This window comes from Chlamydotis macqueenii, chromosome 10 (assembly GCF_036417535.1).
Source record: "Chlamydotis macqueenii isolate bChlMac1 chromosome 10, bChlMac1.mat, whole genome shotgun sequence".
In the NCBI taxonomy this organism is placed as follows: Eukaryota; Metazoa; Chordata; class Aves; order Otidiformes; family Otididae; genus Chlamydotis; species Chlamydotis macqueenii.
Window position 1 is genome coordinate 18,803,349 of NC_141565.1, and position 15,124 is coordinate 18,818,472.

Below are 15,124 nucleotides of genomic sequence, written 5' to 3' on the forward strand. Positions count from 1 at the left end.
AGCTGTTCTGATGAGTCCTGACCAGCCAAAGCAACCCACTCGCAGGAAGACCCTGCCACTCTGCCTCTCAGACAGGAATTCAGCACCGATTAGATACTCAATAATCAGTAAAACAACCCTGATTAAGGTTTGGGAACTCCCTCCCTTACTTGCAGTTATTTCTGGGGCGGGGAAAACACCACGCTTAACCATGCTTAAGCTGCGTTACCCAGTACAGACCATTCACCGAAACTGGCCTGAACGCTCACATAAACGCACCGTGTGCTAACACGTGCTCCCAAGCCAGACTTTGTAAGCAGAGACCTGCCATCAGCCAACTCACACAGGCGTTTTTCAGAGAAAAACTGACACTTTTTTAGAAGGACACACACAGGATTTTACCCTTCCCTGCAGTTCACAAGTAGCACATCAACACTTGCAAACCAAGACGTTCAATTGCCAGTATGGACTTGGACTTCTAGCAACTGGGCACACATGGGTGATGTCCAAATTCACCAGGGGCAGGCAATGACACTGTAGTTTCCCTCCACTTGTTTAGCAGCTGGAAGAATCACCGTAAAAAGGGGCCATGTCCCATACCCACGGCTGGGGTGAGGGATCAGCATGGGACTGCTGCACGGGAAAGGAAATTGGGAAATCAAGAAGGAAATGGCTGGGCCAGATAAAAATTCCCAATCTTCCTCTTGTTAAACAGGACGTTTCTGGTTCAGGAACAGATGGGAAGAGAATCCATTCCACAGCTAACCCAGAGGAGATGGAGATGCCTGAAATAAAGTCCCTTTGACTTCAGCTCTGTCTCTGTGACAGCCTGACTCAGTCATGGACCAAGCAGATAACAGGCGACCATTCATCAGCTCGACCAATACACAAAGGCAAGAATTTCCCTTCTTAAAGAGATTTAGTGATACAGTATCAGAAACTGGTTAAAGGAGAGAGACCAAGAGTGAACGCACTAGAGATGAGACCCAGCAAGTTGCTATTAGTATCTCCCTGAAGCAGACACCCCAATTTGCAGCACTGGAAGGACACAATTCAAAGAGGTAGGCATGGTTTTCAAGCAAAACATCGCCCAACCGCAGAATCAGAGCTAAACTCAACAGTCGAATGGACTATTGACTTTTTTTTTAAATTTCCAACAGAAAAAGCCGACCCCTGAGTCCCTGTCTTCCTTGATTGAAAAAAAAAAGATGCAACTAACCAGTTGGCTGGGGATGTCAGCCAATTCTCTATCCAGGAAAGATATTTTTCACATCTCTCTCTCTCAACTGAAGATGAGAACATATCCCATAGGGACAGAGAGTCAGAGAACAAGCCTACAGGCGCTACCACACTCATCACCCATACTCACATTCTCTTGTGCCAGTGGATCCTCCCAAAACACACTCCACCCATGCCACAAAGGGCTACAGAAGTTGTGCCTTCTCTAAGGTGAAGCAGTTGGGAGGAGAGAAAAACAAGTTTTCAGCTCCACAGCTTCTTCCTCTTCAGCCTGCTTCCTTTTTGGTACTCCAGTTGCCCGGAGCTATCCTAGTTTATACCGGGCGTTCATAGCAGAAGCCCAACATCTCTCACTATTTTTGCTCATGCCTACCTGAGCAAGCAGCTCCTGTGCTACAGAGAAGCACTTTCTTAATGAAGCACCTATGAGATCAATGTTGTATGACTTCCAAGAGCAAAACAGTTTACAATTAGCTGAAGGTCTGGTATTTGACAGTTTTTTATGGCTCTTTTACAACTGTTTGCAAATCTTTTCTTCCTTTAAATTATTCTGTAAAGTGTCAGGGGGAAGCCAAAAGTTATTCTCTGGAAGCATGTGTCTACTTGCATGAATCCAAGAGTCTTCTTAATTCAAAAGCACCATTACAAACGCCTGTATTTACACGATAGTTGTTTATGTAATGCTTTAAAGAAAATCTAAATGGTGCACAGAAGCCAATGCTAATGCAGAAGACAGTGGGAGTTAAGAAACATGCTCCTGGTGCAGTCCAGGAGATAGCAAGGCACAGTGCCTATGCCATAAGGATTCAATAAAAAGGCTGCATTTCTCAAAAACAACTTTTGATGCAACCTTGGTGCGTGCATAACCTACGATTTTTAGCTTCCTCTTCTCATCTGGATTTCTATGATGTTCAGGATGACTGTTTGAACATTAGCCCTGTGTTAAAAAAAAAAATGCCAGAACACATGAGGACACAACCCCCAAAATTCAACCTTTCTCTTGAGATCTTGTGCATTTCAATAAATGAAAGTAAAGGCAGAAATTAAGCTCAAAAGTCTGTCTTCAAGCAAGCCTTTTCCAAATCCACACCTCTCTTCCTTTCATTCAAACATGCAAACCCTTTTGTACTCCCAAACCCAAGCCACAAGTTCGGAACAGTCTGGCTTTCAACTCGGAGCAGCAGCCCGGTCTTGGCTCTCAACAGCACGGCACAGCCGTTCGCCTTCACCTCAAAGTCTCGCTGACTTCAAGTGAAAGTGCAAGAGAAAGCCTTCACAGATAAAAAGCGTGTTCTAGCCTTAGGCCCGTCAGCATGGCACATGTCTAAAGAGAAAAATGAATCTGCATGATAGAGACTTGAAACGCAGGTGCCTGGGTAGAAAAGAAAATTTCCAGAAGTAGGCATATGCATGTGTAAAAAGAAAAAAAAGAAAAAAGAAAGGGATGCTCATTTGCAAGAGAACACAGGACAAAAAACAAAACTACACCTGTAAGAAACACGTTTCTCTTTGCCAGGTGCATTAAGACGGTTCTACCTTTATTTTAGACTCTAGCCAAAAAGATTAAAGCCGTTTTCACCCTCACCCAAATCACCAAGGAGACCAAACCTTCTTCAGCTTTTAACTGCAGCGTAGTTAGCATCAAGGGAGGATTCAAGAGAACCATCTCCCAAGCTCCAGATCACTATCACTCTTCCACAGCATCCTCCTTGCTGCTGATGCTTGATCCTCCTTGCCTCCCTCTGCTCCCACGCACTGGCAGCTCTCCGCCTGCCCCGGGGGACGCAGCAAGCTCCCTAGCCGACATGCCAAGCACAACTGTGGAAGCATCTTGCTGGACAAGACGGCGTGATCAATGCCATCTTTCCCTTGTAATTATACCTATGGTTTGGGAAACACCGTATCCATAATCTAGACTGACGGCATGCAAGATCCTATGTCTTCCAGGGGAAGCCAAGCGCCAGCTCAGAAAGATGCTTCCAGCAATGGGGAACTCTCCCAAGTTAGGTAGTCTTATGCAAGTTTGGGGTTTCTTAAACATCTGAAGGGGGAAGAAAAAAAAAAAAAAAAAAAAAAAAAAAAAAAAGATAAATCAATCCAGTAATCCTTGCTGATTATACTGACAGAAATTATACTTGTGTTATGCCAACAGTATCTTCAGTCTTGAGAGCGCCAGTGCTTTGAGACAGCTTGACTGCCTCGTGGATGAAATGAAGCTGTAGGTTTAGGCCACCAGAAAGAGAACAGCGTAGGTGTTGAAGGTGATTTGGGGATGCAGGATAAGCACACCACCTGATGCTGCCTGTAAAACCACTCTGTTCCTACCTGGGGCAGAAGTCATAGTGCAAACTTTGCTCAAACGATTTCTTCTGCGAAAGCAGAGCAGACCAGACAAGGGGCCACAACTTGGAGACAAGCTGAAGATGACAACACGCCAGAATGATCAGACGAGGTTCCCACAGACCCCAGCATCAACAGGGCAATTTATGCAGCTTCAAGCACCTTTGCTGTGGTGACCCGCCGTGTCCCCCGAGGCAGCCAGCCCCACGGAGCCCATGGAGGTGCCAGCTACATGTGCCATCAGTGGTGGGGGATGGACAGGTCCCCAGGCCACCCAACCACCCTGCTCCTGCTTCTTCCAAGCTAAACAAATAGATAAAACCAACAAAACTCCCCAAAACCCACTTACCCCTCTTTGCAGCCAGGTGTTGGTACATTCATTAAACTTAGAACATCTTTTTTATTTTTCCTCCTAGATGAAGGCTGTACGTTTCACATCAGGAAAGAACTGCCCAGAGTCTAGGGGGCTTGATCCGAGTGATGCACTAAAAGCTACCATCCTTCAGTCATTAAATGAAATATGTCCAAATCCCTAAATATTTTAATATACATTTTACAGTGTCAGTACATTGTGTGGGAAGAAACAGAACAGTCACCACATCACAGTTTGCTCAGCTGGATCCTGCCCAGCTGTGGGATCACCAGCGAGCAACAGACAAATTTCAGTCCTGTTCTGACATTGGTTCCTCCTGTTGCTTTTGGCGAGCTGCTTAACACTCAGCATGTCCAAGTTTCATTGCTTTATATATACATACATATATCTATGTATACATACACACTGCAGAAATCATATTTATTCAACCTCCTACAATGTTCAAGAAAGCTAAGAATTATGCTAAAGCATTGGAAAGCGAGGAGCTCTATCAGAGGCAGAGATCAGGAGCCTTGAGAGAACGAGCAATGGTTTCACATCAGCCCACAGAGCTCTGGAGTGAACGGCCATCCTCAGCCTTTGAAAATCAGGACCCTTTCGAGAGAGCTTAAAGACGAGTGAAAAATTACTCGAGATCTTTGAGGAAAAAAAAAAATATATATATATATATATATGATCAGAAGACACCACAGCCAACCCAAAGCACTTATAGGCAAACCACTGATTTGCAATTCCAAACCACTTTTCCGCCTAAATCCTCCACTCACTATCTTATCTGATCTTCTCTCAGGGAATCCCCCGAAACATCTCTTCTTCGAAAGGACCTCTCGAGCTGAGCACTTCTTAGCACTGAAGGTTTCTGTTGTTTAGGGATGGGCCTAAAATGATGACAAACTAAGCTTTTTTTTTTTTCTCCACACTGCTGTACCACTTATTTTCCAGCAAGACTATCCTTATCCGGTAACCAGGCTCTGTTCTCTTTGCCAGATAAAGGTTGCCATGCCCAACACAGATACACACTTTTACTGGACCACCATAAGGAAAGATGAGTCTAAAACAGATGCCATGATCTGTATCAAGATCATAACAAATAAATGCTGCTTTACCCATGTTCAAGAAATGTTTTAAAGTCTGCAACCATTGGTAACTCCGCTTGGTGGCACAAAACCAGTCGTGTTCAGCTAGAACGCTACAAAATCACTGTTAAGAAACACCACAGACCCCCCTACATCGCACCAACGCAGCGGTCATGTTGCGGCTGAGGCTGGCTGAAGACACCGATTCTTTTTATTACCAAAATGCCCCGTATTAGATGACCTCAGCACTTCACAAGCATTATTTAAATCCTCCAGCAGCCTCTTTAACATGGCAACTTTTTCCCATTCCCACTTTGTAGACAGAGGCACACAGATGTGGAGGAAATGGTGCAGCATCAGTTCTGGAATAACAAAGTCCCAGACTTCCGACGGCCAGACTAAATTTGCAGGCATTACACTAACGTCCTTTATCAAAAAATCTATTTGCTGAAATGAGTGAGAGAAACTAAGAAGTTTCCTCCCTTCTCCTCTTGTCATTTTGTGTCCCAGGAGGAAAAAAACTTAAGAAAATACCTTCAATTTGGAATCAAAATCCTTTCAGCAAATGATTTTCGAGGAACACTGCATGGAAACATCTGTTTTAAGTGAGGATGTTAGAAGCCCAAAAAAAGTATCACAGAACGCTTTTTTGAACAATCAGTATCAGCCTGTTCCTGCCATTATTTTTGAAAATGGTATAGCTAATATGACAGCTATGATTTGGAGCCTTCAAAAGGCATAAGCTATTGGCATTTTAAATACATTACATACAAACACGCACGCACCCCAACACCCACACCGACTCTGCAGATTTGTTCTGCTCCTGTCTGCTGGCTCTTCTGAGCACACTCCACAACAGACTGCTTCCTTCTCTCATCCCAGCTTTCTCCTAAAGGGGCTTCACATCAGGCATCCAAATAGAAGGGGTACGAAGAGACTTGCATTAACAGACCGCAGAGCAGAAGGGATCCTCTGTGACTAAGTGGACACAATCAAGCCTCTCAATTAAACTATTACCCAAAAAGGTGTGGGTAGCTTATTACCAAAGGCTGCATTTATTCTAAAAAATTGAAAGTACCATTAGAAACACCCAATATAACTCTTATTAACTTATTTGAATCTCGCCCTGAGCACATTGGGTTTGTAAGTGTCTGCTAACATAGCATTCTGTTTGCCTAATTAAGTTTTCAGTAGGGTAAGCTGTAGTTCTCACGCTAATATAGGGAACTGAAAAAAAATCACGTATAAACCGATGCCTGGCTTGATTTACCTTTATTGTAGAAGAATTTGCTACAAGGTCTTCAACAACTGCTAGCTAATTTTCCATCAAAAATGAAACTGGTGGACAAATTCCCATCCTAGCCCAAGCGATGGGGTGACAGGCTCGCCTCTACATTATAAACCCTCCACGCAATCCCCACGGCACCTGCAGGCCCTTCGGGTTTCCTCAGCACTTTTTCCCCATGCCACTCCACGTTCTGAACCCTGAGCTTATTTCCCCGGCCGTGCTGGCAAGCAGCACCGCAACGCTCTAACTGGGGAACATCAAGCGGAGGAAAATTACCGTTAGCCAAAAAAAATTACTCTTAAGAGGCTTAAAAGAAATCTCAGGGAATCAGCTCAGATCTCCACGACAAATAATTAGCAAAATAAAGATAAAATACTGAAGCATCTCAGCTTTCCGCTGCATTCCAAAGCGGCTTATTTTCTCCCTCAGTTTTACTCTTGCTGCATTTAAAATGCTCACTTGCAGCTTCCAAAGAAAAAAAAAGGAGGAAAAACAAAGCAACAACAGAGCACTTCGCCCAAAAAGGCAGATTGCTGCCCGCCGAGTCCCTGCACCCAACCCTGCTCCAGGCAGGGCCCCCGACCCGTGCCCCCACGGGCAAAGCCCACGGGACGAGCGCTCCTGGAACGGACCCAAGACTTTTTAAGCCGTATTACAGCATTAATATAATTTACAAAATGGTTAAAAATCAGAATGTTTTTCCTTCGTGAAAAATAACACACTTAATGCTTTTCATCTGGCACATAAAATTTACAATACCTCCAGGAACATTTTCTTTGGTTAAATCAACACTATTGGTACTTTTCTAGCCTTTAAGCATATTACAGCCTCAGCTTTTTATGGATTTTTTTGGTTGTTGTTTTCACCCATCGTAATAAACTTTTCAGAACCAGAAATGATCAACAATAAAAAGCATTCCCATGTCAAACAATTTTAACTACTGCTTTTAAAACAATAATAAAAAAAAAAAAAGGGAGTGGAGTGGGCAGCTTCAAGCCCGACTCATACGGTAACTATCTCGATGCAATTAATATAAAGTAATCGTCTGTAGGGCCAAAACTTCAGGGCTCTCCCCAAAATTGTTTCCATGCCGCCCACAGCAGATGTTGGCTGTTAAAGGGCGCAGACGACACAGTTCATGACTTCTCGGAGGCGGCTGCGCGCCACATCTGCAGTCGATGAAGGCGAGTGCAGAAATGTGGCAGACAGAAAGAAAAACGTCAGCCGGGGCCAAGCCAACCCTCTTCCGTGCCGGGGCTAAAAATAGAGGAGGCGTTCGCCCCGTCGCTCTGGCCGGCCTTGCCAGCCCCAGGCAGCGTTGCCGGAGGAGAGCATCCGGGATGCGGCGAGTTCACGCCGAGGAAGACGAACGGTGGCAGCAGCCTCCGACTGCCGCTCCGCACTCGGCTCCTCATTAACTGGGCGGCGATCCAAGTTCATCTGGGCCCCAGAGAAAGGCAGTGCTTGTGTTTAGACCGCACAATACTGACATAACATTAACAGATTTACATATGCAAAACTGTGAAGCAACAGGCATTCCCCCTCAATTGACCCACAGCTTGTAGTGGCTGCCGAGTTATTCCCTGCTTAGGCTCTGTAACCAAGTGGGCGTCATGCGACTACCATCTGGGTACCACTTATTTAAAGCTGGCAGTCTCTCTGTAATAGGCAAGCTGGCAATAAGCAGGAAGGGAATAAATTGCATCATTTAGTTAACATCCACTTGCTTTGCGGCTGTTAAAAACCCATGACTGAATAATAATTTGGTTATTTCTTTTGCCAGACAATGCTGTCAGCCAAATCGTACTACGCATGCTGCAAAACGTCAGCTTGCAAAATTTCCACTTTAAAAATAAATTAAAGAAATTCGCAGTATAATGTGAGCTACGAAGTTTCTCTAATGCTAGCGACTCAAATGCAATCGCGTTCTAAAAATAAACTTGCACTACTGCAGTCACCAGATTCTGCTTTTCCCTAAAATCTTATTCTTTGTTTTCATCAGCCGCTCACCCCAATCCATTAAACTTACCAAACATCACCGATCTGGCCCATAACGAGCAGAGGAGCTGAGGTCCGCTCGCAGGAACGCTCATTAGATTTGAACACATCTCCATTTCATGCTACCCACTGCCCTTCTCATCCTTTGCCTTAATTTGTACATTTTATCATTTCCTTCTGTCTGACACAAGTGCTTTCACACAAACCGGTATCAAAGAAAGTGGCTGAAACCCTAGACCACTGAAATACAGCTAGAAGGTATCTTTTGTTAAAAAAAAAAAAAAAAAAGGAAAAAAAAGGGAGGAAGAAACAAAGAGCTTTTGAAGTGGGTTTCTCTCTGGGGCTCTTAAGTCTGCAGAAAATTAAGTTACCAATAGTAATCAATTTTTTTTTTTTCCTCCCAATTTGTTAGAAATACAAACAGTCTGGCACACACGTATCTCAACATCCACCTCTCTCCAGGACGAAAGGAAAAGCCCATGCTGAGTAAGTACCCTTTTATACAGCAAAGGCAACAAGGGTTTGCATTATGCAGTGAGAAAAGTCAGAAATAACGCTTCCACCGAGATTAACGGCGAGGAAGAGCCAAGAGCACCGTCCAGGGGTAAGAGTTTTCTCGATAGCGGTGGCGTGTTTCACACAACCAGGCTCGCTCCTCCCTCATTACATTCTGAAGGGACACCGGGGACTCTGAAGTGCAGAAACAATTTAAGACAACCAACAATAAGTGGAAACTCGAGTTCATTAGTAACTCTCTTCCAGTATTGGCAACACAGATGGCCATGGGGAGAGGATACGGAGCGGAGTCAGGCTGCCGTACGCCTCGCACCTCTCTGCCTCCAGCATCCACACTGGGTACGGTGCCGAAAGACCACACGGCTTGGCATGGAGGCATCAAAGGCAAATGGGAGACAACTGGTTCCCCTCCCCATCCCTATCTTGTCTCTGCCGCAGGTCTAGGGCGCTAGGGCAGAGCCCAAGGGGAAGAGGTGTCAACCGCCGTGCCATGCCACCACATCTCGGCACGCCATCGGCGACATGGCAGACAGGTACACTGAAAAGCACGTATGGTTTCAATAGGGGTAACTGCTTTAATAACCCAGTAGCGACACAGGATAGACCAGGTGCAGCAGGACCCACAGCACTCAATCTCAAAATGCTTCCTGAGCCAACACACATGATGATTGTTCACTTAAAAATAATAATTGTTTGGAAAGGGACCATTTCACAGGCTTCCACGGCACCATTCAGCTCTTGCCGCTGCAGCCGGGATGCTCAGGCAGTCCAAACAGACAGGGAAACACAGGACCCACAGCCACCCACGGTGTGGGAGCACTGCCCTGGAACACAACAGGGCAATGGACAACGGTCACAGTTTGCAGGCTTTTACAAACAGTAACAAAAGTAAGATAGAAGGGAGGGGAAAAAAAAAAATAAACAAAAGTTTTACATGGCGTGATCCTATAGCAACCCAACAAGACAGTGGTCAGATGAAGGAGAAGTTAAAAAAAAAAAAAAAAGGGAACAGAAACGGAGGGCAGAGAGAAAAATCTGTCAGAGGAAATACGATGCGATGCCAGAAACTGTTCCAGGACCTGGTGGCTGGATGCCAACTCAAAAGTCTGCAAAAAAAAAAAAAAATAAGGCTACAGAGCCCCCAAAACCTTCCTGATAAAAAAAAAAAAACCTGTGAAGGCTGAGCTTTGTCAAGTCATACTTGTGCTTGCTGTGCCCGCTCGCACCCGGGAGGTCTCAGCCTGAAATACTGCTTTGGAGAGGAGACCCAAGGCATCCAGTGACTTTCGCAAGTTATCCTTTGGGAAACACGCATCCCCTAAAGCATTTGTGTATCTTGGACAGTGTTTGAAAAGCTTCACGGTCCTCAACCTTAGCACTTTTAATTGCATATACCATACCCAAGATCATCAACCCAGTAACGCTGTCACACATGTGGTATGTTACTGTACGGTCAATCTCCCTAATTATTCTTGAGTTATTTTTTCCAGTAGATCTACGAAATTATCAGCATAAATCTCAAAACATTTACCAGTCAACAAACTCAGCACAACAGACACAAGCTTGGCCCTGACAAATAAAAAGACTAAGGAAAATGTATTTATTTGTAGCAAATGTCCTTTCCTATAACCATCAAATAGATTACATTGCATTTCTTTCCTCGCGTTGCACCCTGGGATCCAGACATTTAACTAGCACACACTACAGTCCTGGATTAATCATAAATAGAATATATTTTTAAGTGCATTAATTATGTAACAGATGCTTCCAGGATTCCAATGGAGGTGATTTTTAAAATCCCAGTGTACAGTTTTATGAATCTGTGCAGTTTCAAGGTTGTTTTTAATCTGTGCTCAATACTACACTTATTTAGAACCAAGAGGTAATCAACCACTGCCTATTTTTTTTTTTTAATTTTATTTCAGTGCAGATCGGAAGACATACCCTACACTGTTAGCATTGGACATCCCGGCTGCCAATGGAGGTTCTTCCCATTTCTTTGTCACAACAGCAGGTTTGGATAATGAGCCATGTGAACACAAGACTTCAGCATTTGCCTTCTCCTAATAATTTCTCCTCCTCAGACTGATTTTTGCCATTCTGAAATCTCAGGCTCTTCCTGCACGCTCCCACTCACATGGCAGATGTATTCAGAGCGTACAGCGCATGTGGAGTCCCCAACAGGGACAGAGGGACGAGTGGCTCAGGATCTCTGGAGAGCACTTCACGCATCAGTGGGGTTCCATGAAGTAACTCCCATCGCGACGCAAGCACACCAGTGCCGTCCACAGGTGGGCAGTGCCCCACGGCTACACAGCAGAGCTCCAGGCCACCAGCCGACACCCCTCTAACCCACAAGCTCTGGAGGGTCCTGCAGCAGCAGCTGTCATCACAGCTACACCTTCCTGCTGCTGGCTTGCTTTGAAAAAAGGAAAAAAACTGAGTTCACTCATGAACAGTGTTCTGCTGTACTAGAGAAAAAAAAAAAAGGAGTTCATCTCACTTACCTTGACGGTAACAAACACGGCATATCCAGGTGTAGGGAATGCATGCAGATCCACAGCATTTTCTTGCTAGTTACTGGGAAATTTGCTGCTTGTACACCTAGCTTCAGCTGCTACCAACTACGGGCAACTTCACCAACTACAACCAGAGCTTGTGTGGGGTCTCCTGGCTACGGCACTGTAGCGGCAGGCACTGGCTGTGGCGCGGGCGGGACGGTGGAGATCTCAGCAGCCTTCAGACAGCTGCACCCTGGGGCTGGAGCACCACAGCCTCCGTATCTTGGATGAGAAGTTTGCTTTTCTCTCCATCTTTGCACATCACATAATTCTTGGATCAAGTGGTAAGTCTTCTCACAGAGCTTCCCCTCTGCTTCTGTCTGCAACGCTTAATTCGTAATGACTTGGAGGGGCATTTTTCCAGGCATTCGCTGTGCCTGTTTTCCAGGCATTCAATGCATTCCAGGCATTTTTCCAGGCATTCCCTCCCTGGTAAGAGGGAGAGCCCATACCCTGCTATAGCGTTGTGCTGGCCTGCGCTCTCCCTCCAACAAACCCTCCAACTGCTCTAGGAGGAGAGGGAAAAATATAGGAGCACAGAGAGCAATTAAGGCTCCAATCCAATGAAGTGCTGACACATAAGAACAAACAGCGAACCACCCTAACACAAGATGAGTGTTATTTAGAAGTACTTATATAGAATTTAGGAGTATGTACTCACACACAGAATATTAAACCTCAGCGCTTGGTGAGGAGAGAGGGTGAGGACAGGAGCAGTTCAAGACTACAGCTCCGCTCACCCCTGGGGAGACCTGGCAACTCCAGCTGGGCACAAACCAAGGAGGAAGAAAAGGTGGATAACCAGTATTTTATTCCTACTGAACATTGTATTCTGAGTGCTACTCCCTTCCAAAAATAAAGGTAATAATTAAAAGTGAGGGTTAATGCTTTGATGCCTCGCTTCACAGACTGCGCATTCAAGTTCCTCAAGAAGACAATGCAAAAAATAGGTAATTAATGGGCCGAAGAAGGCAGACGACTTTGTGCGACACCAGGGAGGCCCCAAGGTGGGCAGCTGGGTGCAGGTCTCGGTCTGGCTTCCCCAGACGCGTGGCAACCAGCCTCCTCCGGCGCACGGGGCTGCACACCATTGTCCAGCGGCACTCAGCTCCTCCTCGCACCACCGACGTTCCTGCTGTTTCCAGCCTCCTCCAAATTATCCATCAGTTCTGAAGTAAAACTTGTGGGGCATGGACCAACCTCACCCCACCTCATTAGCAGATGCCGGATCACAGCCCGCCCATACGGCCTGGCAGGGGGGTTCAGTCCCTGCCAAATTGCAGCCCGACTTCACCCTCGTAATCCCCGCGACACGCGCGAACGCCGACACCGTGCCAGATTATCAGCAAGGTGATAACACTTGTAGGCCGTACCTGCTTGGCACGGCTCGAGCGAGGCTCCCTCAGGGCTCCTCTGGTTTCGCTTCCTGCTAACACGCACCTGCACCCCTTTCAGAAGCAATAAAAGCATAAACCATATTTCAAGCTCTATTCAAACCCCCAATACAAGCCTGAGCAAGCGCCACGTCGCGCTAATGACCATCCAGGCCAACACCTGGGCTCGCAGACGGCCTCACCACCTTCACACCACAAGATATCTGACACGGACACCTCGCACAGCGCTGAGCAAATGGAGGCTACGGCTCAGACCCTTTGTGGTGTAAACCCGCAGATGCCGCTGAGCTCTGGCCATATATTCACTTATCAAATTCTGTTCTTTAACTCCAAGGGTAGCTAGCAGGCTGGATGCAGCTTTATCTGAGTTCTTGGTGCAGTTGTATTTGCTTATCACACAGATAAGTTATTATAAAAACAACAAGAAACAACAGCAGCTAGTAAACCTGGATATCTCTCAGTGCCCTTATCAAAAATAGCCGGCCTCTGGACCAGCTCATCATCTACTGCTGACACGGATGAAGAAAACCCAAGGAAACCATGACTTTTCAGTACGTGCCCTTTAGCGACTTTACAACCTTCCACTAAGGGAGTGCCACCAAATTAGCAATTAAATTAAATCCCATAGTTGCATTCGCTTTGGTAGGGTGGCCCCATTGGCAGGCACTGCTGGGACCACACCACGGGGGGCTCCTCTGCCCAGAGGGAGGAGAGAAGGTCCAGACACAAAGCCTCTGGCAGAGGTTTCACGTGGCTGCAATGCCAACCAAGAGGCCAGAGGTTTATCAAGGGGGTGGTCCTGATCCCCTCAGTCCCTCCTCTGACCTCCACTGAGGATGCTCAACTGGGACAAAAACGTGTTTTTTTCCTGCTTAAGTTAGTTTTGTGCTTGTCTAGCTTCCCACGTGGGCTCACCCTCTGGTCAGGTGGAGTGCAGGGGATGCGATGGAAAGCGCTCAGGGACAAGGAGACGAATCTAAATCAGCTCAGCTGGAACGTCACCCAAACCCGCAAACAGCACCAACACACCGTCAAATAGCCTGTGAAAGCAGCGTCAGCCTTCATCCCAGACAAAAATCAAAGAAGGTAACAGCTTTCCGAATAAACAATTCGCATTTGATCCATGTCATGAAGTTGTGAGTGCGCCTGATCATGGCACACGTGTGGACCACTGTAATGTACTTGCAGAGCAATGTGTCCTCCTCAACCTGCCGAGAGCATTCGCCAGGCAGAGGCTGACACGCGGAGGTGATTCAGCGCCGACAAACAGAAACATTAAGACATGCTGTTCTCAACACGGGGGCCATACCTGACACCAGTTTTATTTACCCAGAAAAGTTTTGTGCTCTGTATGCCCTTCCCCTTCCAACTTACTCATGGCGCTACACAGAATTCCCATCCTACCCTGCACAGCTCACTGCAATCAGACAAGCAGACATTGCTTCCAATACAGCCAGAATTTTTTTTTTATTCTGGACCTATGAGAAATACCAGCTGAAAACCTGAGGTTTAATTTTTATTTTTTTTTTTTACTGACAGGGCATTATGTATAATATCTTTCACTCCCTCCTTGTGCTTATGGCATAGAGCAGGGAAAAGAAAAAGAAATGGAGGGGAAAAAAAAAAATCTTCCCACCAGAATGTAAATATTTGTGCGTAGTGAGAACAAAGTCCTTCCATAAAGCTTTCAATAAAGGATGACTGCAGGCCAAATTTTACCTTTCGATACAGGCACAGAACTCCAACTAAAGCTACTCAGAGCTGCCCAAGTTTACGCAGAGGCCAACTCAGGCATTATTGTGTATGCACGCAGAAGGACTGTGCGCTCAGGAGCTGTGGCCAGACTTCCAGCTCATTCTCAAAAGGCAGACAAGATCTGCTTCAAGTCAGCGAAGAACTTCGGAGATGAGTCAAACCTGCAGGATTTGCTGCAATACTCGCTGCAAAAGAGGATGTGAGAACTGGCAAGTACGCCGGGTTTACTCACTGTGCCATCTAATTCTGGAAACTCCAGCTGAGATTCTGCGTTCGAGCACGACTCCGAGGGGCGGTGGGAAGATCCTGGCCACGTTACAAAGCCACCCGTTGAGCACAACTTCGCTCAAACGGGGCCGCGGGCTGACAGAGGCAGAGGTCCTGCAGCCGGCAAGCGAAGCGTCCCCAAGGCAGACACCGCACCGCATCTGCCTCCGGCCCTGGGCACAGGGCCTCCGCAGGCAAGGGCTCGCAGGAGGAAAAGCGATGCTCTAAAAATCACGCACTGCTTCAGTTAATGACATAGATTTACACTGGGTGTTAGCCTGTTTTGCTAAAAAAAGCCAACCAGATTTTTTTTTTTTTTCCTGGTGCAAACTGTCCTT

At 46.1% G+C, this 15,124-nt stretch overlaps 1 protein-coding gene across 11 annotated transcripts in view; it reads right to left on the bottom strand.

Moving 5' to 3' along the window:
- FOXP1 (forkhead box P1) overlaps nt 1-15,124 on the bottom strand; it is a 382,770-nt gene that overhangs the window by 355,305 nt on the left and 12,341 nt on the right. For 6 of the 11 annotated variants that reach the window (XM_086755817.1, XM_086755816.1, XM_086755801.1 and 3 more), the window contains one exon: nt 3,140-3,259. The exons of the other annotated variants lie outside the window; for them this stretch is intronic. The gene's annotated coding sequence lies outside the window, so the exon portion shown is untranslated. The remainder of the gene's footprint in view (nt 1-3,139; nt 3,260-15,124) is intronic. 11 annotated transcript variants of the gene reach the window in all.